Source organism: Notamacropus eugenii, chromosome 1 (genome assembly GCF_028372415.1).
Source record: "Notamacropus eugenii isolate mMacEug1 chromosome 1, mMacEug1.pri_v2, whole genome shotgun sequence".
NCBI lineage: Eukaryota > Metazoa > Chordata > Mammalia > Diprotodontia > Macropodidae > Notamacropus > Notamacropus eugenii.
Genome location: NC_092872.1, coordinates 26,123,842 through 26,148,921, shown reverse-complemented (window position 1 = coordinate 26,148,921; position 25,080 = coordinate 26,123,842). Strand labels below are relative to the sequence as shown.

Sequence of the window (25,080 nt, the reverse complement as noted above, 5' to 3'; positions counted from 1 at the left end):
AATTTCATTAAAAAAATGTTAAAGGGTTAAAAAAAGTAGATTGGGAACCTCTGTCCTATATCGTCATCACAACCAAGTATGATGGCCCCTGATTGTGAAACTCTTCAAATGCCAACCAACGAAGCATGAACTTTGCTTTCACAAATTTGAAGCATCTCTAAGTTTCCTTCCAATTCCAAATCATAGTCATTAAAAAAGTATGATCCACTGGAAAATTCTTAGCATAGTAATGCTCCTGTCAGATCTAAGAACAAGAACAATTATTTTAGCAGTTGTATAGATAATGAATTGGTGGAGTGTAGGGGAGAAAATGGAAGAAGGAAGACCATTAGGGAGCTGTGGTAAGAGATCTGGCATGTAATAATGAGAGTCCACTAGAATGGTAGCAGAAGAGACTCAGAAGGGAATAACTTTACTTATTCTTAGTATAGTCATCCACTACTTGTTTCTCCCTTGCATCCTCCCAAATGAGATATTTGCAAAGAATTTGGCACATAGTAGGAACTTAATAAATGTTTCTTTCTTTCTTTCTTTTTACATCTCTCCCACCCCACCCCACATTGCCAAGTAATTCTAAGTGCTTTTAGATTGTGAAGCTGTGATTCAAGCCATTGCTACTTCATTACTCAACTCCTTGTATGTCTAAACTGATCTCTACTACTGTATCCTATAATATTCACATGAATGAATGAGATGAGATGAATGAAAGATACTATGGAATCCACTGAGTCCAACTCTCCTCTTTTTACAGATGAGAAAAAGGAGTTTCAAATAGGTCCAGTGACTGAGCCAAGACTCAAATCCAGGTCATGTTATTTCAAATGCAATGTCTTTTTCACCGGACTGTGGTGCTGGATATGACTTTTGAGACAGTGTACTCTATACCTATACTTTTCCTATATGGCCTTTGCTTAAGCCATAAAGCTAGTAGAAAGCAGAGCTGGGTTTGGAGCTCAGGTCTTCTGTGTCTAAATCTCATCTCTTTTCATTGTTCCATGCTGCCTGAGTCAGGTGCTCTAGCTACTGATTCATTGGCACATTTGTTCCTTCCTTATTGTGTTCTCTTTTAATCATTAGTTTTGAAAACTTCCCCAAAAGTGTGGATAAAGGTGATTAAAAATAAAATCAAGACAACTTGTAGCACCGATTATCAAGCTACCGAAACATAGTTTTCTTATCTAAAATCATTGTACATATAATTGGTTGGTTAAAAAGGGCCCTCTGAAGAGGGGTTTACATTGCAACAGGAGGATTTGGATTAATCAATAAGAACAACCTATAATGACTGTAAAATATTAGAATATGTTATCAGGGGAAGGTGAATTCTTCTTACCTGGATATTTATAAGAATGGACTGGCTACTTATCATTCTGGTACGTGTATGGTAGAGTATAAGTCCTGCCTGGGGGTAGCAGAGAATTGACTATATTATTTGTCAGAGGTCTTAACTAGCCCTATGATTGTATGTAGAGATTAATTGTAGAGATGCTATTTTGCAGTCTTGATTCCAGAAAACATAAAAATACCAGCCTTATGCTAAGACTCCATCACCTTTTAAAGTGAAAAGAATGTTGGTCTTCAAGTCACGAGTGACCTGGGTTTGAAGACTGTTTCTAATATTTAATTAGTTGCATGTTCATGTACAATTACACTTCTCTAAACCTCAGTTTTTCCATCTGTCAAATGAAGTTAATTTCTCCATGCAAAACTCTACTCACACTCAGCTATTATTTTCTCCTGCATTAGAGCACTGCTGTGGTGATTAAATGAGAAGTATGAAGCATTGCATTAATATTAGCTTTGGGGAGCGGCTCTGGGGAGGGTGGTCTGGACCTGTGATTTTCCCACTGTGGAAATGATTTCCATTGATACCATCAGCCATTGCTCAGTAACTTACAACTTTAGAGTATTACTTGGGACACGGAGAGGTTAAGTGACTTGCCCCAGGTGCCATAGTTAGCCTATATTAGAAGCAGAACTCAAAATCAGATTTTTCTGGCTCCCACACCAGCCATCTATCCACTATGCCATATTGTCTCTTACTGGCGATTATAACTGGTTTGTCTTTTTTTTTTTTTTGTCAGTATCCACCACTCAATGCAACAGATGTATTCCAGCAACATTTGCTATAAAGTTGAATTTCTTCTGGGAAAATCCAATTTTCCTATTGGTTTCCAAAAGAAAATTGGAGATGTGCTCTACTGGAAAAATGCTTGGCATTAGTATGTAGTAACATCACATTTAAGAATGAAGTAAGCCTTTAAAAAATCACCTATTTAAAGAAATAATTCTGATAGGAAATGAATAGTTGTGCTCAAAATAGTAACAATATTCCTAGTTTTAACTGCAGAATGGTCACAGAATAAAAAATGAAATGAAAATGCTAGTACCTGAAGTTCTTGGCAGTTCAGCTGTCTGCTTTGGCCTACCTCACATCGTGTTCACAGCTACAGAGAGAGCAATTCCCAAAGTTTAGCAATTTGGCAAAATGTTTTACCAGTCCCACGTGAGTTTACTGCTTTTTAACTTCATATCCAAAAAATGTTTTCCTTTTCTTGTACTTTTTTTCCCATAGCCTGAATTTAGCGGCCTTTTTTCAAATGTTCCCCAAGTGACCCCTGTACACTACTAATATTACCAGAGAGGCAAGTGGAGGTCATGAGGTAGCAAGAATACTAGCCTAGAATTAAACCTTAGTTCTGCCTCTGTTACTAACAAGCTATGAGATTTTGGGCAAATGACTTACCTTTGTGGTCCATTCCATTGAAGAGAGTTTACTCCTTTGTAAAAGAAAGGGATTGAACTACATGACTTGAACTGGATGGTCTAGTGCTAGGTACCCTGTCTCCTTTAATGACCCAGGCCAAGAAGACCTTGAGAATCACTTTAGGAACACAAGCAATTAACATCTAATAATTAGCAAATTCATCAGTTGTGCCTATAATGAACATTCTTTAAGTCCATCTTCAAAAGCATCTATGGGTAAATTGTAAGTTGTGCTAGATAACTAAAAATATATAAATTTTAAGGTATGATATGGTCTCTGCTTTCCTGGAGCTTGAATAAGTAAGGGGATATGGTAAATGTTCCAATATGTCCCATACCAATGGTTCTGATGCTTAGTCACTGTGGAATCATGGTTTAGTCATTTAATTGCAATTGACCCTCAGTTTCTGCATCTGTAAAATGGGGTTAATAATACTTGCACTGAAAACTTCCTAGAGTTGTTGCCAGGAGAGCTCTTTGTACAAACATGGGGCATTATCCTCATTTATTTCATTAACCAGTAACTAATGTTCTCATTACAGTTTTTTTTGTTTTGTTTTGTTCGAGCTCAGCAGTTCAAATCATTGTTGAATATTAGTGAGTTAACAGAGTTTCTGGCCACATTTAAACTGCTAAATAAGCAAAGCCTTACCATCCTTGATATTTAGCTTCTCCCAACTGACAACAGAGAGCCTAAGATTCAAGAGAGCAGAGGGGAGTATCTAGTAGTCTTCTACAAGGTAAAATGGTGTGAATAGATTTCTGTAGGTTTGTGTTTTGCATCTCATGTTTCACAAATAGAAAATCTGCCACAGCATTTAGGCAGACCTACACACACACACACACACACACACACACACACACACACACACATTCATACACACAATAACTGTTTTTCTCTACAGGCAAGTTTGTAGACAGAGCAAGTTGGTCTTCGTTCTAGGGAAACTGATTGCTGGATTAGAAATGACAGGAAAGTTGGGGGCAAGTGACCACTTATAGACTTGAAAGAGGAAAGCTGGGTGTGATCTGACATATACCTGTGATTTGGGGAGAACGTATTTTAAAGGGCTCAACGAAAGGATTGGCAGAATCTGATGGCATAATATTTGGTTTGGGATGTTGGTTTAAGAACAAGAAAGCTCTTCATAATGAAATTCTGAAGACTCCAGGAGAAACCATGAGGGAAAAAAAGAGAATTACCTAAAGACACTAATGTGAATATAAAAGGAACTCCTTGATGAACTCAGATTTTTAAAAAGATATATAAAATTGTTTTCTAATAGGTAAGCAGTCAAAAGAAAAAGAAATCTTTTTTCAGGAGAAGAAATGCAAACTATTGACAACTATATGAAAGATTGTTCCACATGCCTTTTGAAAATCTGAGTTCATCATTAAATACTCCAGGTATTCATATTAATCTCGTTAGTCAGTCCCCTAGAACAACAAGAACAAAAATTAAAACAAATATTAGACTTTACCATATATACAACAAATTGGTAAAGATGATAAAAGACAGAAATAGTTTGTTAAAGAGCCTGAAGAAAAACACACTAATATACAAACACAGGATGGGGCGATGTGGCCAAAAACCAGTTCCTATGAAACAGTATCTGGAAGTTTTTGGGGACGTCAAGCTTAATATGAATCAATGGTGGCTGGAAAAAAAACAACTCATGCTTTTCTGATACCTAAAGAGAGATAATAGGTATGTTCTATTTTGCCCTGGGTGGGTCATATCTGAAATATGAAGTTTACCCAAAGGGCCACGGAGAGATGCAGAGAACCTGTTAGTAGGCCATGGCCTGTTATGAACATTGACTTATATCCAATAAAAGACGTCATTAAAGAAACAAATACAAGCTTAGAAAAGAAAGTAGATTGATCATAGAGTAGGAATGAGAGATAAGATGAATAGTCTAAGGGCTGCACTGGAATTCATGAAATGGAGGACTCTTTACAAGGACCTCTGTAGAAGGATATGAACAAGAAAGACACAAGATGAAAAGGTTTGGATGGGTTGCAACCTGCACCGGTGACAAGAGAACCTATAATGGTGATTGGAGAGCCACTGAAATACTGAAATTTTAACAAACTGAGAGATCATAAGGATAGACTAGAAATCATGCCATGTGATGGCTGGTTAAAGTAGTAGCATCAAACTCAAACAGAAAAGAGGTCACTGCTCTGTACCTAAGAATCCTTGTGGGGATTGCATATTGACTTGTAAGTCTGTGTAAGGTAATCTATGTTTTATCATACTTTTATTTTTTGTTAACTATTTCTCAGTTACTTGATAATCTGGTTATAATCTGTGTCTGAAAACTCTGGATTAAAGGAACTGAGGATGTTAAGCCTGGAGAAGAAAAAACTTAAGTAGTTGTGTTCAAGAATTTGAAAGGCTGCCATGTCAAGAGTGTCCTAGACACTCCTGGTCCTAGAGCATAAAACTAGGAGAAAGGAAGATTTCAGGTCTATAAAGGGAAGGGGAAGAAACTTAAGAACCAGAGCTGTCCATTAATGAGTACCTATAATTTGCTCCCAATTCTAGCTACTTGGTTTATTTAAAAGGTATATCATTAAATAATACTGTTCCTTAAGGAGAAAGCATGAATAAAATGTAAACCTATTGGTCCAAAACCATCTAATGTTGGCAGCCTTGACTTTGCCACTTTGGGGCAAACAAAGCCAAAGGGAAATTATAATTTGAGAGGCAGCACTCCACTTAAGTCTGGATTATAAATCTGGGGTTGTTTCACCACATTATTTTTTTTTTTTAGTTTTTGTTTGAGAATATTGATTCACAGACTATTAGACCTAAAAGGGACTTTTGAGCTAATGGTATCCAATGTCTTAATATTTTCAGATGAGAAAATGGAGCTTTGCTGAAGTTCGATTACTTCCCCATGGTCAAACTGCAAGTTAGTTCCAAAATTAGTACTAGTTGTAGCTCAACGTCTGGGAGAGTGCCATTCCCCCATACCACTCTTTGGGTCTACTTTACTTTTCTGCTTTCGCCCCCTCCATTTTAATCTACTTCCCTTTTTGTTCCTACTCTTCCACTGATTTGGTCAAATGTGATGTTTGATGGGGCACTTATTCTCAATACTTTTATAGTTTTCTCATTCAGTACATCGACTCCTTTGGAGCAAAGGTTCTTTAAAAAGCTAAGAAATGAAATAATAACTTGTGTTCAGCACAACCCCATAATAATACGTTACCTTACGATATAGCAGATCCAGGGAAATATCACGTCCCCATAAACATGGTGGTGTACAGTGCACTCTCTCAGGGGGACAGCTGAGACATAAGTTAACAACACAATTCTCTGATATTGGTTTATCATGGCAACTTATAAGTAAAGCTGAAAACTTTCTGGATGAATTTGTAACTGTACCTGCATTTCTTGTATAAAATAAAAACCTTGACTTTTCCCCATCCTTTTTTGGTTGTTGTTTCAGGAGTAAAATCAAAACTCAGTGAAACGTTGATTATCTTAGTGGAAAATTTCACTTTTCTTTTCAACTCAAGGGCATAGGTCAAGGAGAGGTCAGCTTTGGATTAGGGAGTACTCATACCACCAAGGTAGCTAACTACAGAATTTTAAATTGCTTTTAGAAATAACGGACCACAAACTTTATTGGCGAAATTTTGTCCCAAAGCCAATGTTTAACCCAGTGAGTTATACACGACTGAAAACAAAGAAGATTAAGGGGGGTGCTGATGACAGTGTAATTTACAATAGTATTGTCTCAGGGCTTTTTAAACCAGAGCATCGAACTGGGAATAGGGAAGCCTGGGTTCTGCTATTGGCCCGTCATATAGCCTTGGACAAAGCAGTTACCCTTTGCTACTGCAGCCTCTCTAGCTGTGAACTAGGAGAGAGACTAGGCTGTCCTTTAGAATAATGAAGGAAAGGGGGCTAGGATCAGGCAAAGTGCCGCTGTGACATTGTGTTTGCTCCATTTTTTGGCATCTCATAAGGGTTATTTAACATCTGGCAAAAGAGCGATTAATTGGCCATTTATTATCCAATTCAAATAGAGGCTGCACGCTGTAGGTTAAAAGTTTAAAATTTTTATACCAAGAGTCAAGTCTCTTGTGTTTTACAGTAACATGAGAGCATACGTGGTGAAAAAGCCCATGAATTTCATTCGAAAACCTCTCTTCTGGCAGATGCGCTCCCCATGACAGTGAAATATTCCATTGAAACGCCTGCTCTAGTACCATGAATGGAGCAAAGTCTTGTGTTTGTATATTCTGTGAAGTTGAACAACAATTTCCAACATATGTTAGGAGAGGCTGCCCTCTTTAGAGATGGGAAAATGGATAGCTCCTTGGGGAACAGAAAGCCTGGCGCTGAAAAGTTTCTGTTAATCTTTCACTAGTGAAACCCAGAATGGAACCCAACAGCCTGTTGGCTGCAGAGTAGTCAGTAGAAAAGCCCAGCCCACAGGAAATGAGGCTGTCCTCCTCAGCAGAGGATACTTAGGCAGAGAGAAAACATTTACAATTCTTGTAATTATGCTGGTTTTCGGCACCTAAATTGTCATAAATCACATTTATAAAAGCCATCTTCGCACCAGTCAAATTTTGAAAGCTGCAAAATATATTCAGCTGGTGGGTAGTTTGAAACAGCAGTACATATGTTTGGAATAAATACATGTTATAATTATGGTTTTTAATACTGGGAGGTTTCTTATGAGGATTTATATTCACATACTGATGATAATGGAGTACATTGTAAGCATAATGAAGTGGTGATGGGTGGTATTTGTTCCTGCTCTTCTACAAAATACTGCTTCTCTCTCTAAGGGCTGCATTCCTATGTAAATCCCCATACATCAAGATAGAAATATGCATCTCTGTGTATTTCCTCGAGTGAAATACCTGGAGAGAAAATACCTGCATTTTCACAACCAATTCATGGATCTTAAAACATAATTATCTCTTATTGCGTTGTTGATCCCAGAGCAGTATTTGAATTAAAAAGGAGTACCAGTAGAATTGGAGGGAAGTAAAAGAACTCTATTTTATAGCTAGGACCATGGTTAAGTAAAATCTAGTTTTAATAACAGACTAGTATCATAACAAGTAGACGAGTCAAACTTGTAATTAGAATTTTTATTACCTAGGTATTAGCACCAAGGCCAGGCCTACTGAGCATCAGTCGAGTACATGGAATGCTGGCAGTGGATCAGGCAGCTTGGCAGGGGCCCTTACCGTATCTGGGCTGGCGGTCTATGCAACTTGAATTCACTAGACACCTAACTGCGCTCTGGACTAGCTGGACCTAGCTTGAGCCAACTTTTTTCTTCAGGAATAATCTTTGTCTTTACCTATAGATCCATGTAAAAATGTTAGGACTGAAATATCCTGAATTAGGTATTTCAAGACATTAATAATATGATCCTGAAACCTTATCCAAGCAAGACATTTATACATGAGACTGATTAGTGGTCCCTAAATAGTTTCCCCCTACTTGGTAGGTTCCCTGAAGACCCACTGGTATTTCTTTACCAGGATAACATAGTAGAAAGACCACTGGATTTGGAGTTAAAGACTGGGATAGAATCTCCTGAGGGCCACTTACTCAAACATAAGGCCTTGAACAAGTTATTTCTTCTCTTTGAACTGTAGTTTTCTCATCTATAAAATGAAAGCAGCAGATCAGATGACTTCTCAGTTCCCTTGTATTTCTAAAATCTTATGATTCTCTGGAAAGTGGTTCTATTTATTGATACTGTTTATACTTAGTGGAATCTCTTTTCCACTTTATAAACTATATAAGATCATGACAAGGACTATGATGTGACTTTTTGTTCGTTCATTCATTCATTTATTCGTTCATCGTCTACTTGCTAAGCTCCTATAACATGCAGAGCACTAAATCAGATACTAGGAATAATATATCCTTACCACCACAAAATTTACAATCTTAATGAATGACAAGATCTAGACCTTAGAGTTCATTTAGGCCTACCTCTATATTTTATACCTTTGAAAAATCCAGAGAGGTGAGGTTATATGAATAATTAACATTTACCTAATATTTTAAAAATTGCAAACCACTTTCCTCTAAGTAACTTTGAGAGAGAGTCTAAATAATATTGTCCTCATTCTACAAATAAGGAAACGGAGACTCAGGAATTGTGTGGTTTGCTCAAAGTCCATTAGCTATAAAATGTCAGTCAGGATTTGAGCCCAGATCTCTTTTGATGGCAAGTTCAGGGCCCTTCTTATCATACCACAGGTAGTAAGATGGAGAGCCAAGTCTAGAACCCAGGCCTCCTGAAACCAAATCTGGTGCTCTTTCCACTTCATCTCAGTGCCCTTTACTCACATATAGTCTTGATCTGACTGCTATGTTTTAATTCTTGCTTATTAAAAGGCAAATGCTCCTAGGAGAAATAGTACTTTAAAACATTATCTCTCATTTCGAATTTGCTGTGAATGAGTTGCCAGTCCTTACTTGAAAGTAATTTGAATGAATAAGGAGAGAAAGTAGCTGAGCTTCCAAGTGTGGAAAGAGCCATTACAAAGAGGAAAGGACAGCATCCCAGAACTCTCAGGACGGGGGTGCTGAGCACAAAATTCATATGCTTTCTAATTCAATCAGGGTTGCTGCTGTAGGCGTATTGTGATTTACCATCCTCAGACTGTGCAGACTGCTTACAAAGTAGTAAAGGATAAGACATGTTTTGTGGGTTTCAAGATTTTAGCAGTAGAATTATAACTAAGGCAAAGCTTTGGGGGCTTTGCCTCAGGATGGAAAATTTTAAGACCATGGACAAGACCTTCCTGGGCTCTCCTTTCTCTATCTGTTCCATAGCTTCATACACAAGTGTCTTCCCTTCCCTAGGGCTGGTAGTGTTTACATGGTACTTAAAAACTTGTAAAGCACTTGAAATATATTTCTTATTTGATTTGATCCTGACATCAGCTCCTGTGAGATAGGTACAGATATTATTCCCATTTTTTGGATGAAAAAGGTAAGGATGAGAGAGTAACTTGCACAGGATCACATAGCTAGAGAGTGCCTGAGGCAGGATTTGGACATCTGGGAGAAATGGGGATGGGAGGGTCCATTTCAGACATGGGAGACATTATAACTTTTCTGATCTAGGACAACCCCCCTTATTTTATAAATGAGAAAACTGAAATGAAAAGATATTAAATGACTTTCTAGAGATTATGCAGATAATTGATTATGCAGGGAGAACTGGAATTCAAACACATTTTGTCTTCACTATGCTGTCTTGGGAGCTACCCATAATTAGGCAGTGGGGGGAAAGAGGAATGGAGGAGACCAAGAAAGAGTGATCAGAGTGATAGGAGAAGATGAGTTACTGAAGTCAAAGGAGGAAATGCTGTTAAGGAGAAGGATGTGGTTGACACTGTCAAACGATGCCGATGAATGAAGCAGGATAAGGGCTAAGACCATGGGGCCACTGGATATCAATCAATAAATTGATCAATAAACATTTATTAAGTGTCTTCTATGTGCTAGTAGGCTCCTCTCATTATGATTCTAAGAACCCCTTTCAAATATGGGTCCTGGGGTGAGACAGGAAAGTCGGAACTCACCCCATCTATATTACATCTGATAGTTCTGCTACTTCCAATTCTGTCTGTTTGGTTACTCTATGAACACAAGGTGCCTCCTGATTAAACAAAAAGAGGTAAAGTGTGCATGAAGCCTTGCGATGCTGCTTTGTTGGTAAAGTTTCACTCAATTTAAATGGATCTGATTTTTCCTGAATGATCCTATTCAAAGTGTGTTACATGTCCCAGTGATTGTATATCTGAGAGTGCCTTGCATTCTCTCCTAGCTATACTCTGAGAACCCTAATTCTGAGCATATTCAAATGGATGTGGATGTTCCTTTCAATAATACAGATAGCAACCCATCCACACCTACAAATTCCATTCTCCTCTTATCCATATTCTCCTACAAGTTTGACAGACTGGTGAGGTTAGGGAAGGGGAAGGGACTGTTTCATTTTTTTTGTCTCTGAATCCCCAGTGCCTAGCACAATACCTGACATGTAGCAGGTTCTTAATAGTTTAACAGATGCTTCTAGATTTGTGGATATGTACACACATATGCACATATAAATATATTGTCATTTATTTGTCCATAAAACAACATACAATTATATATGAATCTATATCTATATGGTATAAATCAGTATTTTAAAATATAAGGAACTGCATTCAGCACTACACATACACATACTATGCCACAGATAACCACATTTTTAAAACTTTATTTTACCATTATATTGGAGTAAGAAATGCTCTGTCAGTGAATGCTAAAGAAAAGTAGCATTACAAAATGTATTTTGTCCTATAATAAAAACCGGTGACATTTATGGTTGGGTTATGGGCATAGATTTTTTTTTAATCACTAGTTAGGCTCTCCCTGAGCTCCCAGAGCAAAAACATTCCATGGGAAGCTGAAAAATGTAATTTTAGTTGCAGTATAATTTTCCAGCTGTTGCAAAAAGGCATATTTTGGCATGATTCAGAACTAGTGAATTGTAGTGAAATATTAACCAACTGATGGTTGAATCAGGTTTTATTTTTAATGGATGGGAGTCAGGATGTGCAGGCCACTGATTCTTATCATATTTCACAGTACCTTTGCCACAAACAAAGCCAATAACTTGGTGTCATAAAATCCTAATGACTCTGCGAGATCCTAGGGACATATGCATATGAAAATGACTCTGAAGGATGTGGATGCCTCCCTGTTTTTTACTGTGGGTGCAGATAGTTCAAGGTAAGACAATTTCTCCCTCTTTCTGAGGGATGATTTCCTTTCTGTGTCTCAAGGAAGAAACCTAAATGTGTTAATGTCACCTCAGATCAGCTGCATGATCAATCTGAAAATGTTTGCAGAAATTTGTCATTACAGTGACTCCCAAATGAGATCTGACTGATTCAGGGGCATGTATAGATCCAGCTCCAGGCCTGGTCTGTTTTTTCAATAGCATTTTCATTCAACCTGGTGGTGCTTTTTCATGGGGAAAGGAGGACGTGACCACGAGTGAGAAGGAAATATGATTCAGACACACATTCCCAAGCAGAGTTGTCATTTATCTACAGTTTTTCTCAAGTTCAAAAGCACTTCTGAGTCACTAGAATTGTTTGGTTGTCATTACATCATTTTCAGACACGTCTGACTCTTTGTGATCCCATTTGGTGGTTTTTTGGCAAAGATACTGGAGTGGTTTGCCTTTTCCTTCTCCAATTTATTTTACAAATGAGGAAACTGAGGCAAACAGGGTTAAGTGACTTGCCCAAGGTCACACAGCCAGTAAATGTCTGAGGCCAGATTTGAATTCAGGAAGGTAAGGTTTCTTGACTCAAGACTTGGCACTCTACCCACTGGATCAAAATTTCTCTGCAGTGAATCCAGCCTCAATGTTAGCTGAATGGAATTTAAATCCTTTCCTTAAAGCTCACCTTTTCCCAGTATGGAGCTCCCTTTATGGTACACACAACTAACTGACAGAAAGACCATTCATTGTTTTTCTTTTGGTAAAAAGGATCTCAGCTGATGAAGTTGGGTGGGCAGCCCAGCCTCAAGAAAACTTCCAGTTTCCCTAACAAAAAAAAAAAAAAAAAAAAAAAAGGAGAAAACAGCTGCAGGGTGAACCTCCCTGTCGCTGGGAACCTCAGCCTTTTTTTTCCTCCTAGGCAATGCTTCTTATAATACGAGGTCATGCAGTCTCCCTGGGCTCATTACTAAGGCCTCTCCTGATCGGAGACTGCCAGTTGTTCTACATGGTGCCAAAGTATGTGTGGTGGATTTCATGCTTTACGATTGTCCACCAGGGACTGACATGAGACCACGAAGCTAAGGCTATGTAGTAGTTTGGGTCTAACTCTGAGCTAAAAGAAACACTTAGATACTTCATGGATTTCAACTGTAAGAAAAGCTCTTGAAATATCCACTTGAAACAGCCTGTGTGATTTAGAGTAATCCTACATGTGATAAATGCAGGAAATGCACATCTTGCCATCAGGGTTAGAATTTATCCGATATCAGATCAGACAAGTTTAATAAACCACTTAAGTGTTATAAGGTATGCTTCATATCAAGATGAATTATGTCTCTATCTATGGCTCACTGCAAAGTTCTATCACTCTGAATATTAAATTTAAAAAACAATGTTTAAGTAATGCGAAGGGTCTGATTTAAAGCAACAATATGCTAATAAATTCAAATTGAACAGGGACAGACCTTCCTTAACACACATTGATTGTATAAGCAAGTTATAATAGCCTGGATTAAAGCTGCAGCCCTACTCTTAAGAGGGAATTTTCTTCAAAAGTTGATTTAAAAATCACATCCATATCTAATTGGTTGCCAAGTCCCCTCAATTTTACCTCCCCAACATCAGTCCCCTCTGTGAGGGGTCCCACGGTTCCTAATCTGATTTAGGCCCTCATTGTCTGGCCCTTTGTAATGGCTCCCTAGGGTCTTCTTGATTTGAATCCTTTGCCTCTCAATGCAGTTTCCCAACAACTGCCCAGGTCATCTTCTGATCAACCTGGTCACTTCTCTGTTCACTATGGAGTGTTGGTGACTCCCCAGTCACTGTTAAGATAAAAAAAAAATCAAACTCTTCACATTGGGATTTTAGACCCTTTGCAATTTGGTCACAATCTGTTTTCCTAGTGATGTTCGAAAGCTTTCCTTCTTGTAGTCTACATTTCAATCAGCTTAAATTACTAGGTACCTCCCCAATTCAATTTTCTATTTCTCCTTTCAGTACATTTGCACAAATTCTCCCCCATGCCTGGAATTCACTCTCTCCACACCTTGATCCTTCCTACTTCTCTTTCTCCAAAGTTCAGAGGGGGTGACACTAGCTCTACAATTACCTTGATTTCCCCTGTTCAGTTTCTCATGATCTCTGCCTCTTCAGATATCTTTGTAAAGTGGATGTATGTATGTGTGTGTGTGTGTGTGAGTGTGTGTGTGAGAGTGTGTGTGAGAGTGTGTGTGTGTGTGTGTGTGTGTGTGTGTGTGTGTTGGGGTGGGGGGGCAACTAAGTAGCCCTGTGGATAAAGCACTGGATGTGGAATCAGGAGAACCAGAGTTCAAATCTCCCTCACACACCAACAATTGCAACCCTTGGCAATTCACTTAGCATTTGTTTGCCTCAGTTTCCTCCTATGTAAACAGGGGTAATAATAATAGCATTTACCTCCCAGGTGTATTGTGAAGATGAAATGAGATAAGAAAGCATCTTGCAAACTTGAAAAATGCTATATAAATTCTAGCAACTACTACCACCCCTACTATCTCCACAGTAGAATGCATGTCCCTTTAGGGACGAGAATGTTGTTTTTTTAACTTAGTATGCCTAACACTTAAAAAATGTCACCAAGTGTTTAACAAGTGTTCCATGAAATCGAAGGCTTTTTAAAAAGTCAAAACCAAGATGCATTAAGCACCAAATATATGAAGGATGCCGTGTTCAGAATGATAAAATGTCACCAAATAAAACAAACACTATTCCCTCTCCTCCTACACACACACAAAAATGCTATGGGAAAATCTCTATCTGGCCTTCTAAAAATTTATGCTTTCCTAAAGCATGACTCCCTAAGAAGTTACTTCAAGCTAGTTGCAATACGGCAGGCTGCACACACATGATGAATTATTTTGTTTGTTCCAAATAGTCACTAGGAGATTTTCTTATCTGTTACATACAAATGAAGGCATTTATGAGAAAAGTATTTAAAATATGTATTTGATATTGGCAATTCCAAAAGCAAAATTATTCCTGCCAAAAGCTCTAGATTTACCAAATCCTGGTTTTTCAAAATCTGTTACCATTTCTGAGATCTTCCTTTTGTGATTGATAAGGAAACCATCCCCGAGGGGAATGAAGACCGAGAGCCAGATTCTCTTCTATTCTAATCTTATTACTAACACTTAGTTCTTTTGTGGTATTGGGCGCGTCGCTTAATCTCTCCTTGACTTAGATTCTCCATCTGTAAAATGAGGCCATTAATAATATTTACCTCCTCCAGGGTTGTTGTGAAGATTAGTCAGTTAATGTTTGTAAAAACTCTTTGAGCATGAAAATAGCTCTATCAATGGAAACTATTAGAATGGGCGCTGCCCACATTTCCTTGTTGTAGATTGGTGAGTTCCTCCGATGCCCTTCATGGGAGCTTCCTGTCCCCAAAATCCGTCTCTGTCAAAGACATAACTGACCAACTCCTTGATCTTTTGCATTTCTGGGAATTCAGGGAATTCCTGAGTCTGACTACTAAAATAATTATAATTCCTTAAACAATTTCTACTGTCTAAAAGTATGCCTAAGTTCTACTGTTCATATACTCTCATGATTCAGCCAACTTGGATTGCACATCACCTTCCAGATATACTTTCCTGACTGTGCCTTCACTTACACATTGTCCTTCCTGGATCCCGTACTTGTTGAACTTTTACAGATCTTTTGAGATCAATTTAAATGCTACCTCCTTCAAAAGCCAATAATGATGATTTCCCTGTCTCCCCATCTTCCCAGTCTTTTATGTCTCTCTGATGCACTTATCAATTGTCGCTGCATTAGAGTTATTTGTCTACGTCTCCCCTCACACTAGACTGTGAGTCCTGTTGGACTTGTAGTAGCATATTATGTCAGTCTTCTATCTCCCCTAGCACCTGGCACAGCAACCTGCACACTGGAGGTGTGTGCATGCTAAGTATTTACTGAATATAATACACAAATATCACCTTATAACAAAAGGCTATTTGTTTCCTGGAAGATCACAGGATTCAGAGCTGCAAATGAACTAGTCTAATCTTGTTTTATAGTTAAAGAAAGCCAGGACAAGAAAGGTTCAGTGACTTGATTAAGGTCACACAGATAGTATGGTGCAGATCTGAGTTGTGAACCAAATCCGGTGCTTTTTCCATGATACGACCTGGACCAATGTACATTAAAAACCTTAACTACGACTATTGAATCTTCCTGTGCCATCACATTCTTCCATAAGGCATTAGTGCATTTGCTTCATTGAAAAATGTGAATTTTTAACCTTTTTTTCAAGTTGAAAGAGAAGGTAGCTGGGATATATCATGCCACAAAACTCTACTCAGTGTCTGGCATCATAACGATTTGCTTATGATGATCTATGGAGACGGTCAGACCCTGTCTAAATCTTTTCTAGATAGTCATGGCTTCTTTATTAAAAAAAAAGAAAGAAAGAAAGAAAGGAAGGAGGAAGGAAAGACAAAACACAGGTGTCCCAAGAGTTGCACCAAGATGTTTGGGACACCCTGTATATAACTCATATGTAAAAAATGCTTTCAGGTCTTTCATATAGGAAAAACTGGGAAGGATGCAAATGACAGGTGTCTTTTCAAATGCTAATTTGAGACAGAACATGGCACAATAGATTAACTACCGAGTCAGGAGCTGGACAGACTGAGATTGAAATTCTGCTCTAATATTTTCCGGTTGTGATCATGGGTAAGTTCCTTTGTTGAGGTTCTATTTCTTCACCTGTAAAATGAGGATAATGATAACTGTACATCACAGGGTTGACAAGAGAATGCAGGCAAAACACTATCTAAATGGCATTATCAATTTATGACAGTTATTATAATAATAATTATTAGGATAAAATACTCTGAGTCTAATTCTGCTCCTGGATTTGAAAGTATTCCTGAAAACAGGACTAATCTTCAACACACATGGTAAAATCATATCAGATTTCCCATTCCAGAAAGACTGTGAGCACCCAGGGGGAGTTTGAAATGACAAATAATTATCATCGCTGAAACAGGTCCAATATTTTCTCTAATTCCATTATTTATTGCTTTTCCAGTACACTACATCAAAGCATGCCATGCAGCATGTACCCATCCCTTAATAACATCCAATTAAATCAAGTAGGCAGCAGGGGGCACATCGTATTTTCCAAGTGATAAACGTCTTTGTAATTGCCCAGAATTATAAGAATGGTAAGTGGCTACAGAATCTTGAGTCCAGTCACAAAGAAGGAGAAAGGAAAATAAAAGCTCTGTATTTCTCTTCAACCCCAGGAACCTGGGGAGGGGGAGGGGGGCTTGTTTTTGTTATTTGTGGCAGGTAAGAAGAAGCATACTTTGGAAATGAGAGCCAACAAGGCCCAAAGCAGATTGGAAGACTTCCATGGCTGTCAAAAGTGTGTCTAGAATGAGGAAGGGGTAGCTCTGCTGTGGTCTGTTCTGGTTAGACCCCGTGCACGTATTTAAATTCAGTTTCAGCATCATTATTTTAGGAAGGATGGTCCGGAGTCAGAACAGGTCCAGAGGAGCAAAATCAGACCAGTGAGGAGGCTTCTGGAGACAGGTCTCTGCAATTATCCAGGGGAAGTCTTCAGGAACTAAGATGCATGGACTTCTGGGAAACAGAGCATGGTTGTTTCTTCTTGTCTTGGGAGGGACTAGAAATTCTTTGGACCTTTGGGTTTGGCGAGGCTACAGCAGCCAAGGCTAAGAATGGAAAATTTTGCTTTTGAGAGGGAGAAACACTAAGTCGTCAAATGGAGTCCAGTACAAAGGAATTGCCTGGCACTGACTGCTCCTCACTAGTCAGCTCCCTCCAAAGGACCCAAGGCAAGGTTGCCTTCAAGCTCTGACATGTCCATCTTGAGAATGAGGTTTGGTCACCTGCTCAGGAAAGGAAACAAGATAAAAGAAGCAGTCAGAGGCCCAGGGTGTGGTCAGAGGGTGGCCATGGTAAGAGCACCCCACCCTCAGAAAGCCTCATCACAGATAATATCACTTGTCACAAGGAAGAGGGGGAAAGGACTAGATAGAAACGCGTCCCTTCTTTTTACACTGACTCAGTAAGAATTCCTTACTGAGAATGCTCTCCTGCTATCACAGGGTGGTGGGAGGATCAAGGGATCACTCAGGGTTTGCTGCTGTCATACTAAATGAGAACTGTTCCATTAAATGCTTCACTTACCTTGGTCACTTAGCAGATCTATAGGAAGAGGAAGAGAGAACCAGTCTGATCTGACAAATAAGAGATTGTCCTGGGGATACCAAGACAAAACAAAAAAATCAGTCCCTGCCCTGAAGGAGCTTACATACTCCTGGACCTTTATTCTTTTTCCTCTTTATAGCTCTTGGTTAATACCGAGCTTTGGGATGTAGTAGTCTATCTATCTCATTACATATTCCCTTCTTAGTTTCAAGCATCACCCGACCACAGGTTTGGAGACACTTTAGCATTCAAGTCGATAAACATTTGTTATCCATGATGTGTCAGGTGCTGTATTCCACTGAAGTTGGAAAGATTTAATACAACATATGCTCTACCCCATCCCACCCAGAAGGTAGCTTAATGTTCAAGTAAATTTCAGTTAGGCAGTGAGGCCACATAGGGATAGAGTACTGGGTCTGAATTCAGGAAGACTCATTTTCCTGAGTTCAAATATGGCCTCAGACCCTTACCATCTGTATGACCCAGGGCAAGTCATTTAATAATGGACTTTTGCCTCAGTTTCCTCAGGAGAAGGAAATGACAGACCAATCCAGTATCTTTTCCAAGAAAAATCCCAAACAGGGTCACAGTCAGACATAACCGAACAACAACAAATCTTCAGTAGTCCCCAAGAAGCCAGAGTCTTCTGCAGTCCCTCTAGTCTACATGCGGCTAATAGGGAGTGGGAAGTTGTGGGATAACAGCATGCCTTATTTAAGGCTAATGGGCTACTTTTGATCAATTGGCTAGTTCTCCCAACTGTCCATAAATAGAGAACTTTGAAAGTTAGTGTTGCTGTCCTTTAGTCTTAACTCTGAATGTGGAGGCAACAGACTTGGGTTTGACTTCTAGCTCTGCTTCTTAATATATCTGTGGCCAAGGGGCTTTAAACTGTCAGAGTTTCTTCATCTATCCCTTAAGGATTGACAGGAAGATAAACATATACTATGACTACAGTGATGTAAATGAAAGAACGAAAAACAACAAAGCCTTTGAAAGTGAATATTGTGAAATTATAATGGCCAAGCTTGGCCCCCAAAATGGGTCCTTTCCTTTCAGAGGTGTGGAATATTATGAATAATGTAAGATGGTTTTGATATCTTGGTTAGTTTGGCTAAGACAATTGTTTTTTCTTCTTTTTAATTCTTTGTTAAAATGGATGACTCTCTAGGGGAAGAGAGAAAAGGAATATATTGGGAAATGTGATATAAAAACCAAAGATATTAATTAAAAATATTTTAAATGAAGGGATTAAGTTCAATGACCTCCCTTCAAGTTCTGAATCCATGGTACCTCAACCTAAGGGCCCAGGAACTGGAGAGAGGGAGGAGATGTAGAGCATATGTGGAGCATACAGTATGATACAAGACAGAAGGTCATAGGGACAAAGGAGAGATCTAGTAAAAGGGCTGTAAGAGATAGACACTTTTACCTGGAAGCAGTAAGAAAAACTTCTTTTGGGAGGTAGCACCTGAGCTGGGTCTTGAAGAAAAAGAATCATTTGAAAAGGTACATGTGAAGACAATATTCTCTGTAGGTAGGAGGATTGGCCTGCACAAAGGGAGAATTGGATGGCAGAGGAGATAACTTTGAGGTAGGGTGCTTGAACCTGAGTATGGTGAGAGATATGCTGTAGCCAGAATGGGGAAAGGTTTAAATTCCAAACACTCAAATTCATATTTTATACTTTAGGCAGTAGGAGGACACTGAAGAGTTATGAGTAGGGGAGTGGCATTATAAGATTTTAAATTCTATATCAGAAAACTGATGGATTGCCTGTGCAGAATGGTTTGAAAACGGGAAGAACTACATGTAGGGAGATCAGACAGCAGGCCATTGTAATAGGCCAGGCTAAAGAAGTTTAGAGGACCTAGATGAGGCCTAGAAATTGAAACAGAGAAGAAAAAGCATGAGAGAGATTTCAGAAGCCAAACTTTTTGCAACTGAATATATAGGGGAATGAGAAAGAGAGGCGAGTTCCAGGTGACTCAGAGTATTCCAAACTATGTAACTAGCACAATGGTGATGCCATTAAAAGGAGGTTGAGAGGTTTTTTTGGGGGTAAGGAGATGATAAATTCCTATTTGGACATATTTAGTTTAAGGGGCCAGTGGGTTATATGGATGGAGATGTACAGCAAGTTATTATTATAAATCAGTCTAGATATGAAGATTTGGAAGTCATCTGCACAAAAGTGATCATTGGAGATATGGAAATACGTAAAATCACTAAGAAAAAAACAATAAGAGAGATTTAAAGAATAGGAAATCCACAGTTAAGAGGGTTGAAGGAAAGAAAATAGGCAAAGAATATTCAGCAGGAGTGACCACAGAGGGAGAAAAAGAACCAGGAGTCATGTCAATGATGACAAAAGACCAGAAAATAGGAAGAAGTGGCCAGTAGTATCACATGCTGAAGAAAAGAAGGATGAGTACTGAAAAATGTCTGATGGATTTGTCTAAAGGACTACTGGTGAAAACGGTAGTTTCAACCCAATGCTGTATATAAAAAGCGAGAATGTCAGGTGATGAGGAAATGGAGACACTGAATGTAGAATATTCCTTCTAGAAACGTGCTAGTAAAGGTAAGGAGTGCTAAAATGAAGGCGTAAGAAGGAGCTAGGGAAGTTGTTTTGTTTCGGGGAGACCTAACATGTAGATAGGCAGAGGGTAAAGAACCAATAGATAAGGGGTTAAAGATGAATGGAAGTGAGGCTCTATGGAATAAGGCCCTGGAGAAGACACAAAGTGATTGGATCATGGGCTTAAATGGAGGATGTAAGCTTGGCAGGAAGGAAGGACTCCTTCTCTTCTGAGACCGTAGGGAAGGATATGAGAATAGGTGAAGACATGGAGAGGTTTTGAGAAATGGAGAAGGGGTCATGAAGGAACTTTCAACAGAAGACTCGAATTAGTGGTCACAGTAGTATAGATGTATGAGGCAGGGAGTAAGCATTTATATGGTGCCTATTGTGTGTGAGGCACAGTGTGTGCTAAGTGCTTTTTTATAAATATTATATCATTTGATCCTCACAACTCAGGTCTTCCTTCCAGGCCTGGTGCTTTATTCACTGTGCCACCAATTGCCTGTAAATACACACACACACACACACACACACACACACACACACACACACACGATATCCTGGGATCTGGCATAATATAGTTTCAAGATTCCCTGCATGTCACAGTGTGAAAGGCCAAAGATCCATAAAGCAGTTCTCACAATCTGATGGAAAAACCTGATTTTCTGTAATTCTATTTCCCATCCCACCCCAAACAAGGACTTAAAAACTATAAAAAGCTACTCATTAAAAAAAAAAATCTAACCAAGATTTGTGTTTGATTTGCTTCCATTCTTGTATAAATGTGTTCCATGTTTAGTCCTAGTTTTTATAAAGTGTGGGAAGTTATTACCACATTTGGCAGAACTTTAAATGGGCAGATGTGTTTATGGCACATGTGTGTATACATGTTACAGATATATATGTAATATACACATACACACATATATACACACACACTTGCATTCTGTATACATGAAACTTGCCAGTGAGATACCGTAATCATTACAAAGGCTTTCCTATTCTTCCTCTTTTAATATTGTTTCCTGCAACTGTGATGTTTTCTTGAGAAGAGACCTCATTCCTTTCATACATAGGCTGAAAATACACAGATAGAGAAATCTACCCCCCCTTGAAAGTAATACCCAACAAAGTTTGTTGCTGTTACGCCGAATGTAGTTCTGTAGAAAAAGTGCTATCTGTTAAGTCTGAATTCCATAATACATGACCGTAGGTTGGCCAGGAATTCTGTTAGCTCAGCGCCCTCCCCACCAGAAGGAAACATGAGGTTTCAAATGTTTCTAGAGTTGGCTTGATTCTTAACAGTCAAATAAGTCTCTAAGAAGCGTAACAATTAGGAGACAAGTATGTTAGGAGAAACTTGGGAAAGTGAATTCACATCTTTTATCACTTAGAGGTAACTGTTCTTTCACAAAGCTGTCCTTTTTCTTCTCCTTAACTAGTATCTGACATTCATTAGGGAAAGAAAGCTTCAAATGTGCTAGTGAATGAATAAGGGTACAGAGTCCAGAAAAGGAGAACAGCCATCACAGAAATATGCTGATTGTTGTGTAGTAAAATAGCTAGTTGAGGGAATACAGATATACGGTACATTTGGGCTCAAGACATGTGGTTGCCAGCTTATCACTACAGAACACATATTTTGGCCTAGTAAAGGACCAGATCATACTATGGGGGGTGGTGATGATTGGTGATGTGTGATAAAAATATACCCGACTCCATGCGGGGTTTGTTGTAACCAGTATGGAGCTTTGGTTGGAATGTATTAGGAGCCCTGAGGACAATAGAAAATGCTGAAAATGTATTGACCTACACTCAGTACCCCTTCTGATGGGGCTGTCCCAATAATCCCTGGATTCATTTGACTGAGTGCCTTTCTGGATCCTTGAATCTTGGGCACACTGGGAACAATAGACACTATGCTTGGAATTACATAGTTGAGCTCCTTCATACACAATGTATTCCAGATAAACGACCCTACTGGCCAGTTCCCCAAACTCAGCATTCTATCTCCCATCTCTGTTCATTCCAAGGGCTGAAATGCACTCCCACTTCTTTCCTTCAAGGTTCGGCCCAGTAACCACCACCTCCATAAAGTATTTCCTGTTTCCATAACTGTTAGAGCTCTTACCTTAAGGAAACTGAAAAGGGGAGAAAAAGGTACCTGGTACTGGGACATGATGATGATGGTGGAGTAGAAACCAAGCAAAACAGCTAGTGGCAAACAAAAATGAGAAATTTGTGTGTGTATGATATCCTCCTTTAGTTCAGGGGCTGTTTTATTTTTGTCCTTTATATTCCCAGAAACTCAGACTATGCACTGCACTTAACTGCTCAGCCAATGTGTGTTGAGTTCAATTGAACTGACTTACAAGTCATTGGTCTTGTTACGGGGAGGATATGGGAAGTGCATTCAGACCACAAAGCAGAGCTGGGGTGGGTGGGTGGGGATTCTGAATGGCCAGGTCCAAATCAACAGAGTGGCAATGGAGTAGTATCACTTCTGATCTAGTCCTTTGAGATCCTTTGAGCTAACCTTGCCTTCCTACTTTATGTAGAAAAAAGATTTAAGAACTATACATATGTGTGATGAGAAGTGTAGGGAGTGACTGGATTTTGAATGTGGACAATAGGGCAATCACAGGAAATCCAATTAAGAATATGTGACCTACAAATCTAAACCAGGGTAAATGTCTTAAGAAGAGTTAACACCAATTGCCTCTTTAAAAAGGGAGGACAGCTAGCTGGTATAATGGAATCAGGAGAACCTGAGTTCAAATCTAACCTCAGACACTTACTAGCTGTGTGACCCTGGGCAAGTCACTTAACCCTGATTGCTTAAGAAGAAAGAAGAAGGGTTAAATAAATACTTAGGCCAGAAAATATCAAGGTCCCAAGACTATCTGATATAGACAACCTTGGGAAAATAGGAAATGGGACAAAGGGTTGTGTCAAAGATTGGTGATCTCTAGAATGGCATTATCTTGTGAACTTGAAAGTTCTACCTCTGAGGTTTACTATCTGTGTGACCTTGATCTAATGACTTAATCTCCATAGAATCCAGTTTCTCAACAATGAAATGGGCAAGGGTGCAGGAGGTCAAACTATTTGGCTCCTGAGGTCCCTTCCAATTCTAGAGCTGTGATCCTATGGACACTTCCAAATCTTTGGTATATGTCAGACCTCAAGACTTCCAACAGCACAGTCAACTACAAGAGTCTTCCTGAATACAAACCATATAGAGGAACACAAACAAAGAGAAATTCACCCAATCCACTTCTCTAAAGCTACACTGTTTTGCTACAGAGAAGTCTCACCTGGTTCTCTTGTTCTCCATTCTAGGGATACAATCATCTCTGCAGTATAAGGACCAGTTTAGATAATGCTGACTCAGGCCAGGCTAATTTTGTTCTTATAAGTGGCTACAAGCAGCCTTAGAGTGGGAGAGAAGCTGGTGCTCTCATTAGGGTTATTGGCAGTAGCTGCTGCTTCCCTTTCCATACATCAATTGGCCTCCTTTCCTGATTGTGATAACATAAATAAATCAAGTATAGCCTAAAGAAAATTTGTCAATGCACCAGAAAAAAATTAAGTTTTGTATATAGTTTAGTTCTGATTTGATGCAAAAAATTATGTCAGCCAATTCTAAGAGAACTTTCATGCAAACACTTTAGGGAAAAGTTGAGTCCAATGATGTCAGAAAGTTGCAACAGGTGTTAGAAAACAAGGACCATTTTCCTAATATGGTAAAAAAAAATTTTTTTCTTGTACTTTCCTGGGGATTGAGAAGAATTATTATTAATAGAAAGAAAATTAAACTCTCCATCCTAGGACCATAGATTATGTATGATTGACTGCAGAGATAAAGCAAAGGGACTAGACCACGAAAATGTCTAGGCACAGCTACAAAGGCAGAAGAGAGATGAGAAATGAGAGAGCTGTACCCATACAGGATCCAAAGGCTAATAATCAAATCAGAGCCTAGGCTTAGGAGCCACACAAGTAACCTAGAGTGAGGAGGGGGCTGGAGGTGGACACAAATTGGAATTGTAGATCAAATTGATCTATAGTAAATTGAAAACCAAATTCTGAAGACATCTATGATGTCTATATTTTTTAAAAGGAAAATTGAGAAAGCTTCTATGACTAGAGATCCATGTGCCTGCTTTATCATTTTAATCAAATCTTTATGAGAGGGATCTATGTATGTATTAGAGAGTTTTCTAGATGAAACTGTAAGAGAATAAGCAGATATTTGCAAATGATTTTCTATAGCTGACCAGCTCTTCTCAATCACGCAACTGACTAGAAGGTAAAAAGACAATACTGCTGTTTATTATTTGCTACTTACCCCCACCATCACCACTCCCCCAAAACGATTTCATTCCATAAGTAAAAAATTGGTTCACCAGTTCTCCTCTAACATGAAGCTTCTTATCCATATGTTAGGATTAAACAAGATTCCTCGAAAAAGGCAACCACCAAGGTAGTTCTTTTCAATAACCTTCTGATTATCAACATCTAGTGAGACATGAAATAGGTAGATATATGCTTACCAAAGGGATTTATTTACCACTGACATGAAGAACTTCTTGTTCCCTATGTATGGTGAGGTCCTCCATATGCATCTGTGGATGCTTATCCATAAGTCCCCAATATTGCAGGACTTCCTCAGTAAGAGCCTTTCAGATTATTCAGAAGACATCAGCCTCGGAATTT

General features: G+C 38.8%; 1 long non-coding RNA gene across 1 annotated transcript; it reads right to left on the bottom strand.

Annotated features, from left to right (window-relative positions):
* Positions 1 to 16,595: 16,595 nt before the first annotated feature.
* LOC140534593 (uncharacterized) lies at positions 16,596 to 23,838 on the bottom strand. Its single transcript, XR_011977388.1, has 3 exons — positions 23,679 to 23,838; positions 17,757 to 17,826; positions 16,596 to 17,455 (listed from the first exon to the last, which is right to left on the bottom strand). It is a non-coding gene; the product is annotated as an uncharacterized lncRNA (long non-coding RNA).
* Positions 23,839 to 25,080: the final 1,242 nt, after the last annotated feature.